The following is a 16,376-nucleotide window of genomic DNA, read 5'->3' on the forward strand; positions in this document are numbered from 1 at the left end:
CTTTCTGTGTTCTATAAGAATGAGTTCTTAATTACTCCACTCAAAATGAAAAAACATGGGAACAGACATCAATAAAGCCTAGGTTAAATATAATAGGGTGTAACCCTAAGTGGGAAACTGAACAGTTGCAAAAAAAAAAAAAAAGAATGAGGAAGCTCTCTGGGCACTGATATGGAACAATCACCAAGAGATACTATTAAGTGATAAAAAGTAAGGTACAGAATGAGAGTCTGCTACTAGTGTAAAATAATCTTCCTTTTTTACACACATAGCTTTTCGGAGATCCACAAAAGAAGATGTATTCTATATTGTTTCCCAGAGCTTCCAGAATGTTCAAGCCCCAGATTCCCTGAGGGACCCATCTATTGAGTGCTTACTATATGCCAGGCACTGTCTCAAACAAATAAGATCCAGATATACTCAACACTACGAAGAATAACCCCATAAACACTCAGCTACCGCAGTGGTTAACTCATTGGCCCTTATTGTATCTCTAACCCTGACCACTGTCAAACTCTGCCACCTCCACGCCTGAACATACACATACTTGGGATTATTCTGAAGGAAATCACAGACATCATATCATTTTATCCATAAAAACTTCAATATAAATGTATAAAACATAATGACTAAGTTTTTAAATGTAACCACAATTAACAGCATTACACCTCCCCAAATTAACAGTAATTCTTTAAAATCATCAAACGTCCAGACCATGTTCACTCTCATGAGATGACCAGGAAAATTTGAACACTAACTGCATTTGCATATAATTTTTAATTTTAGAGTTGATTTGTTCAAATCAGGATCTAAATAGGGTACATTGGCATTTGGCTGTGATTGACCTTGTCTATTTTAATCTTTATGGGGTTATTTGAGATTTATTTGTTGAATAAACTGGGTTGCTTGACTTGCAGAGATTCTCACCTTCTGGATTTGGCTGATTGCATCCTCACAGTTTTGTTTCGGTTTTGTCTATTCAACTTCCTATGCAAATTGATGTTCGATCTAGAAGCCTAGTTTGACTCAGATTTAATCTTGTTTAGAAGAATACTTCATAGGTGGTGGTGTGTGCATCCATCAGGAGGCATATGATGTCTGTCTCTCTTTTGGTGATATTAGCAGCCGTTGATGGTCATTACCTAGATCCATTATTTCAATTAGGAGTTGCAAAATAGTGTTATCCCAGTTCTGTCACTCTTCCTTGTTTACTGGAATACTCCTATAGAGAGAAAATTTTTAACTATTTGGTTACCCTGAGATGGAATTCTCACGTGAAAAGAAAGATAAATGCTTGACCTTTTCCCTCTACTTACAAATAATTCAGGATAATGAGTTGGTCCTCCAACATCCTCCAAAGATGACCAGTTAGCATTTTTTTTAGTATCTTTATGAATTCATGGGTTTTAACATATCTGGTATATTTTAACTCATTGTGATTTTTAGCTTTTCTGATGGTCAAATGGCTCTATCTTCGGCCAATGTGAAGTTCAAGTTGGTTCTTGGGAAATTCAACACAAGCCCAATAGTCTTTGATAACTTCCTTGCAAACTGGTATGACAAGATAACCAAACTCCTCTTGTCTGTTGTCTGCCTTCAGACCTGGAACATCCATTTCTCCAAAAATCCCTGGTTCCTTTTACTGGAAAATGTTATTTAGATGCTACAATATAGCCACAAGGGGTGCTTATTGCTAATGGGTTGACCTCTTTTATGGAGGGAACCAGGAAAGAAGTATTAAAAAAAAAAATCATAGGCTCATACTGATATTTTAATTTAATAGGATTATAGGGTTTTGCTTTGGTGATTTTGTATCCTTTTTTGTCTTACATGAAAAATCAAAGTTTCTAATCTCTTTAACATAATCTTTTATTTTATACTACAATATATGTAACCATTGCAGGTAATGATACAAACAATACCATCAGCAAGTTTTTTTGTATGTTTGTTGTTATTGCTATTGTTATTGTTTGGCTTCTTTTGCCGTTCTTTTTATCTTCACAGTTTACCACATTAAGATTGTACGGTCACATGACTGTCTTAAATCTTGTTTTTTAATTTTAGGAATTGCTTCTTTAACTTTGATTTAATTCTTAAATAATTATATAAGACATTTACATTTGTATCAATGTTATATCTACAAAACAAGGTGCATTCAGAAAAGTCTAGCTTCCATCTCTATTCTCTTTACCTTCCCCCTTCTTATTCCTTTAAGTCATTGTTTTATTTATTTTATGGTTCTTTAAATGTCATCCATACACTCATATCACCCTTCCTGAGATAAATCTTAAAATACTATTGATATATACACTTTTTTATCTTCACTTTTTCCACTAAAACATTTTATTGAGCTGATCACTCCATGGCCATGTATAAAAATAGCCTTCTTCCTGTTTATAGCTGCATAGTATTCTACTGAAAGGTTGTTCCATAGTTTATTCAACTAATTTCCAATTTTTTGCTATAAAAACAATTTTGTAATGTATAGTCGTATATAAAAGTCTTTTTTGTTCTTGTTCTTTTACAACATATTTTCCTTTTACAACATATCTCCTTCTCAAAGGAGAAGTACGTATATAATTTTACTAGATGTGTCAACCATCCATTGTGTCTGTACCATTTTGCTTTCCAAACTAGCAATGTATGAGATTGTCTATTTCTCCACAGCCTCACCAACAAAATATGTTATCAATATTTCAGATTTTTGCTGGTCTGACAGGTGACAAAATTATATCTCAGTGAAGTTTTCATGTGTATTTCTGTTACTGTGAGGTCAAGCATCTTTTCCTGTTTAGGGACCATTTTCCTTTGTTTCTCTGTGAACTTTCTGGTCATATTTCCAGCCCATTTTTCATAGGTGTATTGGTGTATTATTTTCTATGTTTTCAGAAGCTCTTTTACATTGCAGTATTAGCTCCTTGCTATCTAAGTTGCAAATATTTCTTTCTAGATCTAATAACCCTTTTTTAAAATATATTTTGATACTCTCAGATAAAAACACTAAAACACAAAAGAGTTAAAGAAGCTCCTAGGGCTTCCCTGGTGGCACAGTGGTTAAGAATCCATCTGCCAATGTGGGGGACACGGGTCCAAGCCCTGATCTGGGAGGATCCCACATGCCACGGAGCAACTAAGCCCATGCGCCACAACTACTGAGCCTGCACTCTGGAACCTATGAGCCACAACTACTGAGGCCCGTGTGCCACAACTACTGAAGCCCGCACGCCTAGAGCCTGTGCTCCGCAACAAGAGAAGCCACCACAATGAGAAGCCTGCACACCACAACAAAGAGTAGCCCCCGCTTGCCACAACTAGAGAAAGCCACACACCGCAAAGAAGAACCAAAGCAGCCAAAAATAAATAAATAAATTTATTTTTTAAAAAAAGAAGAAGAAGAAGCTCCTAAAGGCTGGGAAAAAAAGACTGCACATTTCATGGATAACAAAACATAGGTTAACAGTAGTTAATCACAAGAGGTATATCTCTGGACTCTGGTTCTCCATGTCAGACTTTGGATGGCAGCACCTTTAGAGTCAGACGCCAGATTCCAGATCTGCCTGGATAATCCACAATACATCACCTCAACACTTGGTGCCTTTGGTTTCCATTTCTGCAAAACGCCTAGCAGAGCACACTGTTTCCATTTATATCAAGTTCATTTATTCAACAAACACTTCTGGACACCTTCCAGTTAGAGTGTAACAGTCAGGCAAGGTCTCACTGAGGTGGTGATATCTGAAGTAAGACCTAAAAAGAGAGGCCAGCCATTGTGAATGAAGATCTAGGGAATGGATTTCCAGGCAAAGGGAACATCAAATGCTAAGTCATTCAAAGAGATAAAGTTTGAAATGTTTAAAGAACACGAGTATAGGTGGAGAACCATGAGTGAAGGGACAAGTGTGGTGGATGAGGTTGACAGCAGGGGCCAGGTTACATAGGCTTTCCTAGGTTAGGGTTAGGAGCTTGGGTTTCAACTGGCTTCCACTCTTGCCTATGGCTCAGTTCTATTTTTTGCTGGTTTATTTGTTTGTTTCCCCCCGTTGCATTAATTATTTTCACTCTTTCTCACCTTACAACATTAGCACTGGCTCTCTCCTACCATTCACTGCCCATTCTCTACCTTGGCCTCTGAGATTGGGAGCACTGTTCTTATTCTCCTGGGACCTGACAGCTCTTCTTCCTGGAGGAGAAAAGCAGTGTGAATGTTACCAGTTAACACACACAACCACTGCATTTAGCACAGTCACATAAGAGGCAATTCATTTTCTACACATAAAGGAAATACATGTTCACACATGCTAACACACGTACCTGGTCTTTGCCCAACACGGATGGATAATAATCCCTCATACATTTGCAAGTGCCTTCTTATGCAAAGTACTTCTTGTCCAGGTACTTTATAAGTTTCTTGTGAGAGTTGTATTTATCTTTTGCACACTCTGTAGATTCTTGGAACATTATCACATACTCAATAAACATTAGTGGCTGCTTGTTTATTAATTAACTTTCCTTGGAGTTCCACTATTACGAAGTCCTATTTCAGCTGCCATGCCACTATTGCAGGTGGTAACAACAATTAGAGAAGCCAAGAGAACTATTCAAACTAAACATTTTTCATGCTTTACCAGCCCCACCCCTCCTGCCCCCCACAGCTGATAGTAAATGAGTCTTTCCCAACCTTAGGAAAACCTGTAAAATCTGGAAAGGGCAGTGAAGAGCTAAATGAATAATTCTCAAATGAATTAATACAACCTGCCAGGAGCATAAGAGACCTAGGACAAAATTTCAAATGCTAGCTTTTTCTTCATAGAATGCCTGTTTAATTTGGGAGACTAAATATTCTGCTTGAGAAACGTGTTCCCTAATCACTTTTTATCTTTGGCTATACGTGACATTTCTCTTCTTCTGGATGACTGTTTTTAACTTAGTAATTTAATTTTCATTCCAGCAGACACTTATTCTCAGACACAATTGAAGAAAGTATTTAAAAGGAAACCTAAAATATAGATGTCTTCTTAGATTCAATTAATATTTAATGAGTGCCTTCTAGATGTCTGGTACTTTTCACAAACACTACTTTATTTCATTTTCTTCTGGAGTAGTGTTTTTTTGGTTTTTCTAGTACCAGGCCAAGTACTGGGGACATGTACCAGTCAGGTTGGACTTTCTTATGCTCTGGTAACAAACAACCCCACATCATAGTGATTTAAAACAAAGAAAGTTTATTTTATACTCACATTAAATGTGCACCATGGGTCGGCTAGGGATCGGCTCACCATCTTCATCATTTTCACTCTGGGTCCTAGGTTTACAGACCAATAACTACCTGGCCAGTCAGGCAAAGGAACAGCCAGAGTCTAAAAGGTCTGCCACTGGCAAATAACTTCAGTGGCCCAGGGTGGACACAAGTCACTTTCAACATAATTCATTGGTCAGAACTAGTCATATGGCTTTAAGGGGGTCAAGAAGTACAATCCTACCACATGCCTAGAAGCAGAGAGTTAGAAATAGTCAGTGGCCAGCATCAAGGACATTACAGGATAGACAATTAAAATGACATGCTTCTTGTCTTTGCTGGAGCAATCAATCCAGTTGGGGAGACAGATACATAAACAGAAATTTCAAATATTGTGTGGTAAGTGCAGACTGAAGTCTGCAAAGGTGGCTATGGGAGCACAGAGGGAGGGTGGTGAGTTCAAGATGGGAGGTGTGGAGGGTAGCAAAGGCTGCACAATGAAGGGAATAGGTGAGTGAATAGTGAATGATAGGTTTACCTTCCAGCAGCTGGAACCAAGGCAGAGGCAAGAGATAGTACAACGTATGTAGAACGAGAAGCAGAGTATCATTGCAACATAGCTGAGTGTTAAGTGCTAGGCCAGAAGGGACAAGAAGCAGACTGTAGATGTAGGCAGAAGCCAGATTATGCCGTTGCAGGGAGCTTGAACCTTAGCCCAGGAGAAAGGGAAGTATTGGAGTGTTTAAAGCAGGAAAGTACTATGGCCAGTGTGTCCTCTCTTGGGGCATACAGTCCATTGTTCCTTCTTAACTTCTTCGGAAGTAAGAGAACAAGATGGTACTTAGAGAAAAATTGTGAAATCAACCCAAATTAGATCAAAGCTGAGAAATGGAAAGTTTCCATAAAGAGCAGAATGTCTCAAGCCTTAGCCAACTGAAACATCTATTAACTAAAGATATTTGGGGCTGGAGGGAAGAGAGGTTTTGTTCAGCCTTGAAAGCCTAAAAAGTGATTTTCACAAAGTCAAATACAGACTCTGTTCATCCAGCTCTGCCCAGAGGAGAGAGAAACATCACAAATGGACTTTGAGAATTGCCCATCACATTGCTAAGGTCAAGCCAATTATGAGGTATTATCAGAGCCTGTGCTGTTAAACAAAACCATTGTTTAAACAATTCTACTATAATACATAATCCCTACATAATGTGATATATTATTATACATTATAATAATGTAGTTTTTTATTTTAAAGTCAGTTTCATTTTATATTAAGGTAGTTATCCCAGCTTTCTTCGTTAAGTGTCTTCATGGTATCTCTTTTATCAGCATTTTATTTTCAACCTTTTATGAATTATACTTTATGTATTTTGAAGCCATCATATATCTAGACTCTAAGATTGTGAGTTTAAAAAAGAAAAGAAAGAAACCTGAGCCACTGTATTTGAACCACTGAATTTAGCCCAATTACATTTATCATGATACTGATCTATTTGGCTGGATCTAATTCCATAATTTTATTTTATGCTTTCTATTTCCCCTTTTTTCTCATTGCTGCTTTTTCTTAAATTCTGTTGGATTTATCACATCTCCTGTTTTCTCTTTTGCTTTCTTCTGGTTTTGAGGTTATATTTTTTATTTCTATATTTTGAGGATAACTCTTAAATTCTACATACCACATTAATCAACAAAATCTAAATTTAATCAATATTCCCAACTTCCTCACACATAATAGAAAAACACTAGAACTTTTAAAATTCGGTAAGCTCTCTCCTATCCTACATGTTATTGTTTTTTTCTACTTTAATTTCACTTTGAAGTTACATCCCCACGATACTCATCATTTTGTTCGTGCTATTATTGTTATTGTCTATATCACTCCTTATCAATTTCTCACTGTTTCATATCAAATATTATGCACTTTGAATTCCCAGACCTTGTAGGCAATATAATTTTGGATAGCAAGCCCATGCAAGGCATAGGTCTGTGATTGAATTTTCTCAGATCAGACTCTTTATTTTTCACCAAGAGCCATACAGAAACAGAGAAGTTTCATTTTTGAGCCTTGGGCCATGGTGTAGATTTTTTTCTCTTTTGTCCTTTCACTGAGAGTACAGCCTCAGCCTCTGAATGTCCTGACTTTTGCAGACACCTCAGGTTCACTCCCCACATCATGCAAATTCTAGCTCCTTATTTCACATACTATGGTCCTCAAAGCCCACGGCCCTTGTTACAGGAACCCATAACCCCCATACCAAGGGCAGCCAGGGTCCGTTTACAAGCTTACTGATCTTGTTTTCAGTTCCTTCTTCATTTCTGGGATCTAGGGATTTCCCTTTTTTTCCCTTGTAAACTCAACTATAAATTTCAAAGTATTTTTCAACATTTTATTTAGCTTTTCTCAGAATTTGTAGTGGGAGAGTTTCAGGTTCTCTTAGTCTACTCTTTTGCCAGAAGCCATAGATTTTCTATTTAGTGTGTGTGTATATGCATATATTTATATATACATATATGTGTTTGTATATGTTTTCTATATACTTGTATCTTCTCTATTTTCTATGTATTCTACATATTTATATATACATATATGTATGTATTTATGTATAAAATATTTAGACATAACTGCAACAATTGCACATAAACTCCCACAATTGCTTGAGGCCAAATTTCTATAAGAAATACCTTGTTATAATATAATGATATAGAATTGCTCATAGTGGTTTCTGCTTCTCTGATTGAACCTTGACTAATACAAAATTTGATACTGGGAGTGATTTGGTCGGTTGCTTCTAAATGCACTGGAGGCGTTGGAAAAAAAAATAATGAACTCAGAGCTTTAAATTCCCAACTCAAAATCTGTAGAAGAGGCCTAAAATACACAACTTCCCTAATAGAAACCTTTATCTCCTACAGCCTTAGGGTCAAGATTTCCAAAATTACACCCAAAGTCTACTCTTGCAGGTGGCTGAATTACAATGCAAATTGACTTCCCTACCTTACAGTTTCACAAGTTAAAGTTGGAGTAATAATTGTCAAAGAGTGGGGCCTTGAATATTGGGATGGGGCTTTATGGGTAAATTCCAATGAAGCTGGGCAACTTGAACTCCGAAGCTCTACTAAGCCCACTTTGCCAGTAGAAGCAGTTCTTCCTTCCCTGTCCAAGGAGGTTAGTGTCCTTTTGCCTGAAGAACCTGTAATCACCTTCCCTGAGGTATTTTGCATTGCAAGGAACTGGTGATCTTCCTTCCTTCCCACCAGCCTTTACTGCTCCTGTACCTAGACTTGAGTCCCAGAAAATCCAAGAAGGCAAGGTACAAAGCATGACTCATGAGGAGGTACAATAAACACCAAAAAAATTGGATTATTCTGCCACTTTACATCAAAAGAAATATCAGTAACAACCAGTTCCCAGACTTGAGCTAGTTCACAGAACCCCTTGAATTAAGAATAAGGACCCCCTTGAGTAAGGACCCTGCTGCACAGACTAAAAAATTGTATTGCAAATCCTCCTAACCTTCCCCAAAGGCACCTATGGCCATTTATCAAAGTGACTGTGCACTGGAGAAGGAAAAATAATCAGACTTTTCAGGGATTTTTGGACATTCACTAATTTCTGGAGATCCAAAGCACCACTGTGTCAACTAGTCAGTAGTAGTAGTAGTTCTAATGGAGGTTGGGTGACGAAGGGAGTTTTGACTCAAGTCTGGTTCACGGTAGTCACAGTGGATACCTAACCTCGGACAAGATCATCATTGTATGCCACGGAGATTTTTGTGGTTGTTTGTTATTCAACATTAGTGTGGCAACAGATAACTGATATAATTGATCTAAGAAAATTTAGGGGAGATTAAATTCAAAGGGCCTGATTTTTAAATGCAATAAGGCATTAGCCTTATTTACAGATACTGATTCTGAAGGATAAGGGAAGGACAATTTACTTGTCCAAAGTCACAAAGGATAACATAGTAAGTCCCCTACATACAAACGAGCTCCATTCCAACAGTGCGTTTGTACGTCCAATTTGTTCGTTAAGTCCAACAAAGTTAGCCTACGTGCCCAACTAACACAATTGACTACATAGTACTGTACTGTAATAGGTTTATAATACTTTTCACACAAATAATACATAAAAAACAAACACAAAAAATAAAATATTTTTAATCTTACAGTACAGTACCTTGAAAAGTACAGTAGTACCAGCTACATCACCACTGCTTTTACACTCACTTCCAAACATCCTGGGCTTGAAATAAAGATACTGTACTACTGTACTCTATACAGTACTGTACAGTAAAGTACACAAAAGCACAACCATTTGTAGAGGGTGCACACATGTGACATGTACGCCAGACACGTGAACTAACTTATGTGATTGGACATGTGAATGCACGTTTGCAACTTGAAGGTTCGTATGTAGGGAACTTACTGTATTAGAAAGTGCCCAGTTATTATTCTCTGGTGTGATGACATGTAAAAAATGTGATTATATTTCAGACAGGGTGTCATGACCCATTTAACTCACAGACATTTGTAAGTAGGTGGTAGGATATTAAAAATTATGTTCTAACTTTATTTACACTTTGCTATAGGCTAACTACAACTTAGCCAGCATGTTCATGGTTGCCTATCTCTATTCCTACTTCTCGGCTTAGTATCTCACAGAATGGGTTATCACTATACTACTACTAATTTACATTTTATCAAAGCATACCCAAAACTATGAGTCACCTTTTCCTTTAAGACAAAGTAGTAGAGTTCAAGTTTAGCTGTGTGCTAAGGGGCCAGCTATAAGGTGTGATTTTCAGGAGTGCAAGAAAATAAACTTGTCTTAATTCCCTTATTGGGTTCTCTAAGTACCTGCTCTCTCCCATTAATCACCCCTTGGGTTCTTATATTAAAAGGAGCTGGTAAAATTCAAATATTCCTTGACAAGGGTAACATCAAATACAAGTGTAAAAGATTGGCGGTTACTGGCGGCGGGGAGAGTTTGGAGGCAAGGGAAAGTGTGTGGAGGAGAAAGGTCAGGTCCAATGAGTTTGATGGAACAGAAGCCCAGGTAGATGAGTCAGGGAGACACCCAAGCAGCTCCTCAGGGGGGGAGAAAGGAAGCTGGGGGCAGGTTTATCTACTTCATTTGAAGGAGGCATGTGGACTCTTTCTAGGAGTCAGAGTGGGATATGATCAATTTCAAGAAGTCAAGAATAGAAGTGGTAGAACAGTAAAAATGATAGATTAGAAATTTGAAGACCTGGTGCTGGGCTCCAGCTTGACCACAGATAAGCTGTATGACCTTGGGCAGTAACTTCACCCCTTGTCCTCACTCTTCATCACCCCAAATGAGACTCCTCAGAGCACCTTTCCTGCTTTTCAGTACTGTGAAATGTCCCCTGGCAGAGCCTCTGATCTAGATAAGAAGTGCAACAGAAATTTTGTTTTTAATCCCAGCAAGTGGCATGTGAGTAGAGGTGTGGTGTTTACCCTAGAACAACCACATCCAGTCTTATCACTGAAGCTAATGTGCACATGACTCGAGAGGTCTTTGCCATCACTGGCATTGGCAGCCCTTGTTGATTTAACGGCACTGTTTCCAAAGAAGATTACTGCTAAGCCATGGTTGCTGTGATGTTCAAGGTAACAGGTGTTTGTGGTTTCAGAGTGGGTCTTTGTACTTCACCTCTTCCTTACTCAAACTTCTCTTCAAGTCATAGCAGTCTCCTGGACGAGAAAAACCCCAAATCTTTCCAACAGTTCTAAGACCTGCTACTTCACACCACACCAAAAATTATTGTTGTCCCTAATCTCTTCCATCTCAGGCTCCAGAGTTCATTTACCAAAGAGGTCCACAGCTAATCCATTCCCCCCTAACTTGGAGGAAATGGCTGCTACAGTGCACCTTTTAGCTGCTGTCCAGTTGTCAAGGGTCTTTGTAAATTCTTTGCCAATGCTGATTAATCCTCTCAACAGACCAGTCGGGAAATTTCTGTAGGAAACAGTTTTCCATATGACAAAACTGAGACAGGGAGCCTATGAACTACCCTTTACTACATCACAAGTTGGCCTGAGACTAGATCACAAGACACCAAAGTGACATGATACTCTCTCCCGTGGCTCTAAGTCTCTCACATTTGGAAATCCCTGATCCGTTTACAAATATCCCAAACTCCATCTTCACGGTTAAGAATATGAACTTTGTAGGGGCTTCCCTGGTGGCGCAGTGGTTGAGAGTCCGCCTGCCGATGCAGGGGACGCAGTTTCGTGTCCCGGTCTGGGAGGATCCCACATGCCGCAGAGCGGCTGGGCCCATGAGCCATGGCCACTGAGCCTACGCGTCCGGAGCCTGTGCTCCGCAACAGGAGAGGCCACAACAGTGAGAGGCCCGCGTACTGCAAAAAAAAAAAAAAAAAAGAAGAATATAAACTTTGTGATTCTGTCAGACAGATATGGACTAAGCCAAGCTGATTTTATGAACATTTCATATTAACAACATTTATTGGGCTTTGTTTAGCATAATCCCACTTATGAGAAACATACATCTTTGTTCCAATACATAGGAATGATCATCACAATCAGCCTATGGGATCTCCCACTCTTAGGCGGTAACATAAGACTCCTCCCAGCTAGTAGGTTAATGTGTAGAAGATATCAGATGGATCCAAACTTTGCTAGCCCAACTCGCGACTTTAGAGTAAAGAGGAAAGTCTCCCAAAGCTGTCCTATTTGGAATACTCATTTTAACTCACATCCAGTGGTAGAAACTAGAAAAGTTTCTCAGGAAGCCTTTGGCCCTACTCCAACCAACTTTCTCTTGAGCAACCTCTGAACTTCATCTGAGAGTACATTTACCAAAGAAACCCACAGCTAATCTATACTCCTCTAACTTTGGAGGAAATGGGTGGAGTGGGGTCAAAGAGAGGAGGGACATGACCTAGATGTGTACAAAAGGAATGTTCTCTTGAGCAGCATGGACCCTTGAATACCCACCATAGGTTCAGATGTACCCCGGCAGGCATTTGGGGAGTGTATTTGCCTAACCTCCTATGGACTAACTTGCACTTATTCCTTAGATCCAAGAGGAGTGAATAATGAGATCTGCCTGGAAATTTAATCAAGTTAGTTCAACCCTTTCAACCAATGAAAGATGGGCAGAAATACATAATACATCTTAAGGGTAGATAACTACGAATGAACATACTTTTACAGTTGCCCACATTTCATTGGCCAAAGCACATTACATGACCAAGCTCAACATCAGTGGGGCAGAGAAATATATTCTACCTCTAGTAGGAGAAACTGCAATATCATATAGCAAAGGGCATTGATGCAGAGAAAGGTAAAAAGTTGAGAAAAAATATATATTGCTGCATAATACATTATCTTTAAAACAGCAAATATTTATTATCTCACGGCTTCCGTGGGTCAGGAATCCAAGAGCAGCTTAGTTGGGTGATTCTGGTTCAGTGTCTCTCATGAAGTTTCAATCAAGTTGTCAGTCAGAGCTGCAGCTATCTGAGGCTCGAAGGCTGAAGGCTCTGTTTCTAAGCTCACTGCCATGGTTGTTGGCAGACCTGTTCTTCTCCATATGGATGTCTCCAGAGGCTGCCTGAGTACCCCATGACTTGGTAGCCAGCTCCCCCCTGAGTGAGTGATCCGAGAGAGAGAGAAAAAAAAAGAGAGCCCAAGACAGACACTAAGTTTTGTCACTTCATCTCAGAAGTGACATACATCACATCTTTCATATTCTGTTGGTCCCACAGACCAACTCTGCTGTGTGAAAGGAGACTATACAAGGGTTTGAAAACCAGAGGCAGGGATCATTGGGGGCCATCTTGGCTGTGATAGGTTGTAATAGGCTGTGATAGGTTGGCTATCACAGTTGTGATTTAAAATACCTTATTTAGTTATACCCATAATCCGCTGAACTGTTTCCACACTGTAGTATTACTGGGTTCAAACCATTACAGCTAACCCAGGGCAATAGCATTTGTACAGATTTTTTTGTCAAATCATGTTAATTTTTATACCAAAAATAGTACTATAAATATCAATGGTTTTTCACCTTTGGGCTTTTTTTTTTAACATATCTGTCTGCCTGCGCATACGTTTTCTTCCAACCAGCACATACTCATTACTACTTATTCTCCATTCACCAGTCACACAGATGAGTTCTCAAATATCACTCTTTCTGTTAAGCCTTTCCTGACTATGGCTCACCTCGGATGGTATCCTCCTATGTCTCCACAGCTTTTTGGACGTACCTCAGTGTAAAACCCTTAACCAATCACAGAGTATTTATATTCTTCTAGGTCTCCTTCATTAGACTGTAAGGCTTCCAGGGCCCAATATTTGGCATAATAGCAACTCAATAAATGTTTGAAGAAAGCATGAGAAGGTAGACAGGAGAAATAGAAGATAGGGCCTAATCTTAACAGGATTTCATGACACGGGTTTACTACCATCTGCTAGTTAAGCTTCTCTGATGTGTCAGGCAGTATTAGATGCTTTCATAGTCATCATCTCATGAAATCCTTGCAATAATCTAATAAATAAGAATGATTTGGGGGAGGGTTTGCTTATCAAGCTCAGAAAAGTTAAATAATTTTCCAAGGAAGTGGTAAAACCAGGATTTCATCCTTGATTCTTGCATTCTAAGCTCACGCTCTTCACACAACCCCATTCAGCCTCTGTAAGGAAGAGGCCCCTTGCTTTTACTGTACTGAACAGTGTACCTACTTCTTCCTAGAACGAGTTCTTTCACTCAGTGATCCTCCCACATCAGTCCCTAAAAGTCATTTCTGAGAATATTCCTTCACTCTTCACCTGTGCTTTGATTCGGGTTCTGGAACCCCCAGCTGGGTAAAGCCTGGAAGCTCTCCCTTTCACCTAAGAGGATGAGTTGTGTCTGGAGGAGTAGACACATTACAGAGGAGCCTGGAGAAACCCAGAGCCCTGCAGGCAAGAAGCGCCCAGCAGCCAGCTCCAGCTCCCTGGATCTGCTCATACAGAGGAAGCGAGCTGCCCCAGGCATGTCACTGCACATGTCCATCCCTGGAGCCAGGCAGAGAGCCCTGCAGACTCTGACATTTAAAGGTCACATCTTCTAGGAAGTTGAGAGGATGAAATGAATGGCATACATGAAAGTATTAAGAATTCTTTGAGAGAAAACTGTGGCATAAATTCAAAATAGCATTAGCATATTTGTTGAAAACCATTATTTATGTTAATTTCTTTTTTTCCCAGCCAGTTAACTTGGGCACATATGGATACACACATATAAAAGTTTTAAAATAAACACACACATAATAAATAAATATAATACTAATTTTTTTTAATTATAAATTGAATCAAGTCGTAGATATGAGAGGGGAGTGTATTGCAGTCTTTTCTTTCTTTTTTCTTTTTTGCTGGCCTCCTCCTCCACCACACCTCCTGCCTCCAGAGCGCTAAAAACCTAGTAGGTATCCTTCTGTATCTTTTTCTCCATGCACACACTCATACATATTCAATAATGGGTCATTACTTATTTAACAATAATGGGAACCAAATTATACAAGCTTTTCAGCATCATGCACTTTTCAATCAACAGTATGTCATAGAAATTCCCCCAAGTCAAATGGTACAGTTTCAAATTCTTCTTTTTAAAGTTACATAATACCTTATGATATGACCTTGGCCCACAATTTTTTTTTAATCCACTCCCATCTTAATGAGCCCTTACTTGTCTCCAGATTTTTTTTTTTTTTTACAAACAAGGCTGAATATAGAGCTCCACATTTTGGTGTTTTATTTCTGTATGCTCAGAAAAGCGATTGCTGGCTCTTAGAAATTGTTTCCAGTCTGATGGGACTAAAGAGATAGCTTATTGTTACTTACGGTGCATTTCTCTTGCTACTAGTGATTGTAAGCTTTTCTTCAGGTATTTGTTACCATTTTCATTTTTCCCTAATGAATTGTTTTTCCTATATCCTTTACCTTATTTTTGTTAGATAATTTGTCTTTTATTAATTTATGAGAGCTCTTCACATATTATAGAGAAAATCTTCTACATTGGAATGATATTTTTCCATATTTATCATTTGTTTCTTGATGTTATTTATGGTCTCCTTCGACTTCTTGTCATTTCTGTGTGTGTGTGTATGTGTGTTTGTATGTGTGCATGTATGTATATATATTCTTATACTCTTTTATCTATTCTTTTATAGTCTCTGGTTTTCATATCTTAGTTAAGAAAATGTTCTCTATCCGAGATTATTCATGAAGTTTCCTAGATTTTATTGTATTTTGTTGCATTAATTTTTTTGCATGTACATCTTTAGTCATCTGAAACTTATTTGATTTTCTGTAAGATAGAGCTAATTTTATCTTTATCCAGATGAAGATGAAGAAACAGTTGTGCCAGCACCATTTATTTAAAAATTCATCATTTCCTCACTGAATCACCTTAGAAGTATATTAAATCCTTCATATGCTTCAATTGTTTTCTAGTTTCTTTATTCTGTTATGCTAATCTAGCTCTCTATCCCTAAAACAACATTATTCTTCTATGATTGCAAAATGTTCTGATATCTGGTAAAGCAAAACCAACTCAAGAAAATCCCCCCTTCTTTTTATTCCCCTTTTGCTAGCTATTCTTGGACATTTATTCTCCTGTGTGATATTTAAGATTGTTTTATCCAATTCCAAGGGGAAGCTCTATTGAGATTCTCATTGAAGTTTAATCAGATTTTTACATTAGTTTGAGGAAGATTTATTTACAATTCTAAGCTTTTTTATAAGAACAAAGTATGTCTTTACACGTCTTTTATAATCATTATTGCTGTTGGAAATGAAATATTTTCTCTATGTTCAATTTAGGTGCTTATGGTAATATGGAGAAAAGTTAATGATTTATATGCATTTATCATGTAGATAACCACCTAGTTAATTCTTTTATTAATTCTAGTTTTTTACTTGATCTTCTAATTTTCCAAGTATACAATTGCATATCCATCAGAAGAGATTATTTTTTTCTTCTTTTCCCAAAGTTTTTACAAATCATTTCATTTTTAAAAATACCATTGCACTCACTAGAATCTCTAAGCCAATACTTAATAATAATATTGATGGCAGGCAATCCCACTTGTTTCTGATTCTAACTGGAAAGGTT

The sequence above is a fragment of the Mesoplodon bidens genome (genome assembly GCF_964165515.1).
Source record: "Mesoplodon bidens genome assembly, chromosome: 3".
Taxonomy (NCBI): Eukaryota; Metazoa; Chordata; class Mammalia; order Artiodactyla; family Ziphiidae; genus Mesoplodon; species Mesoplodon bidens.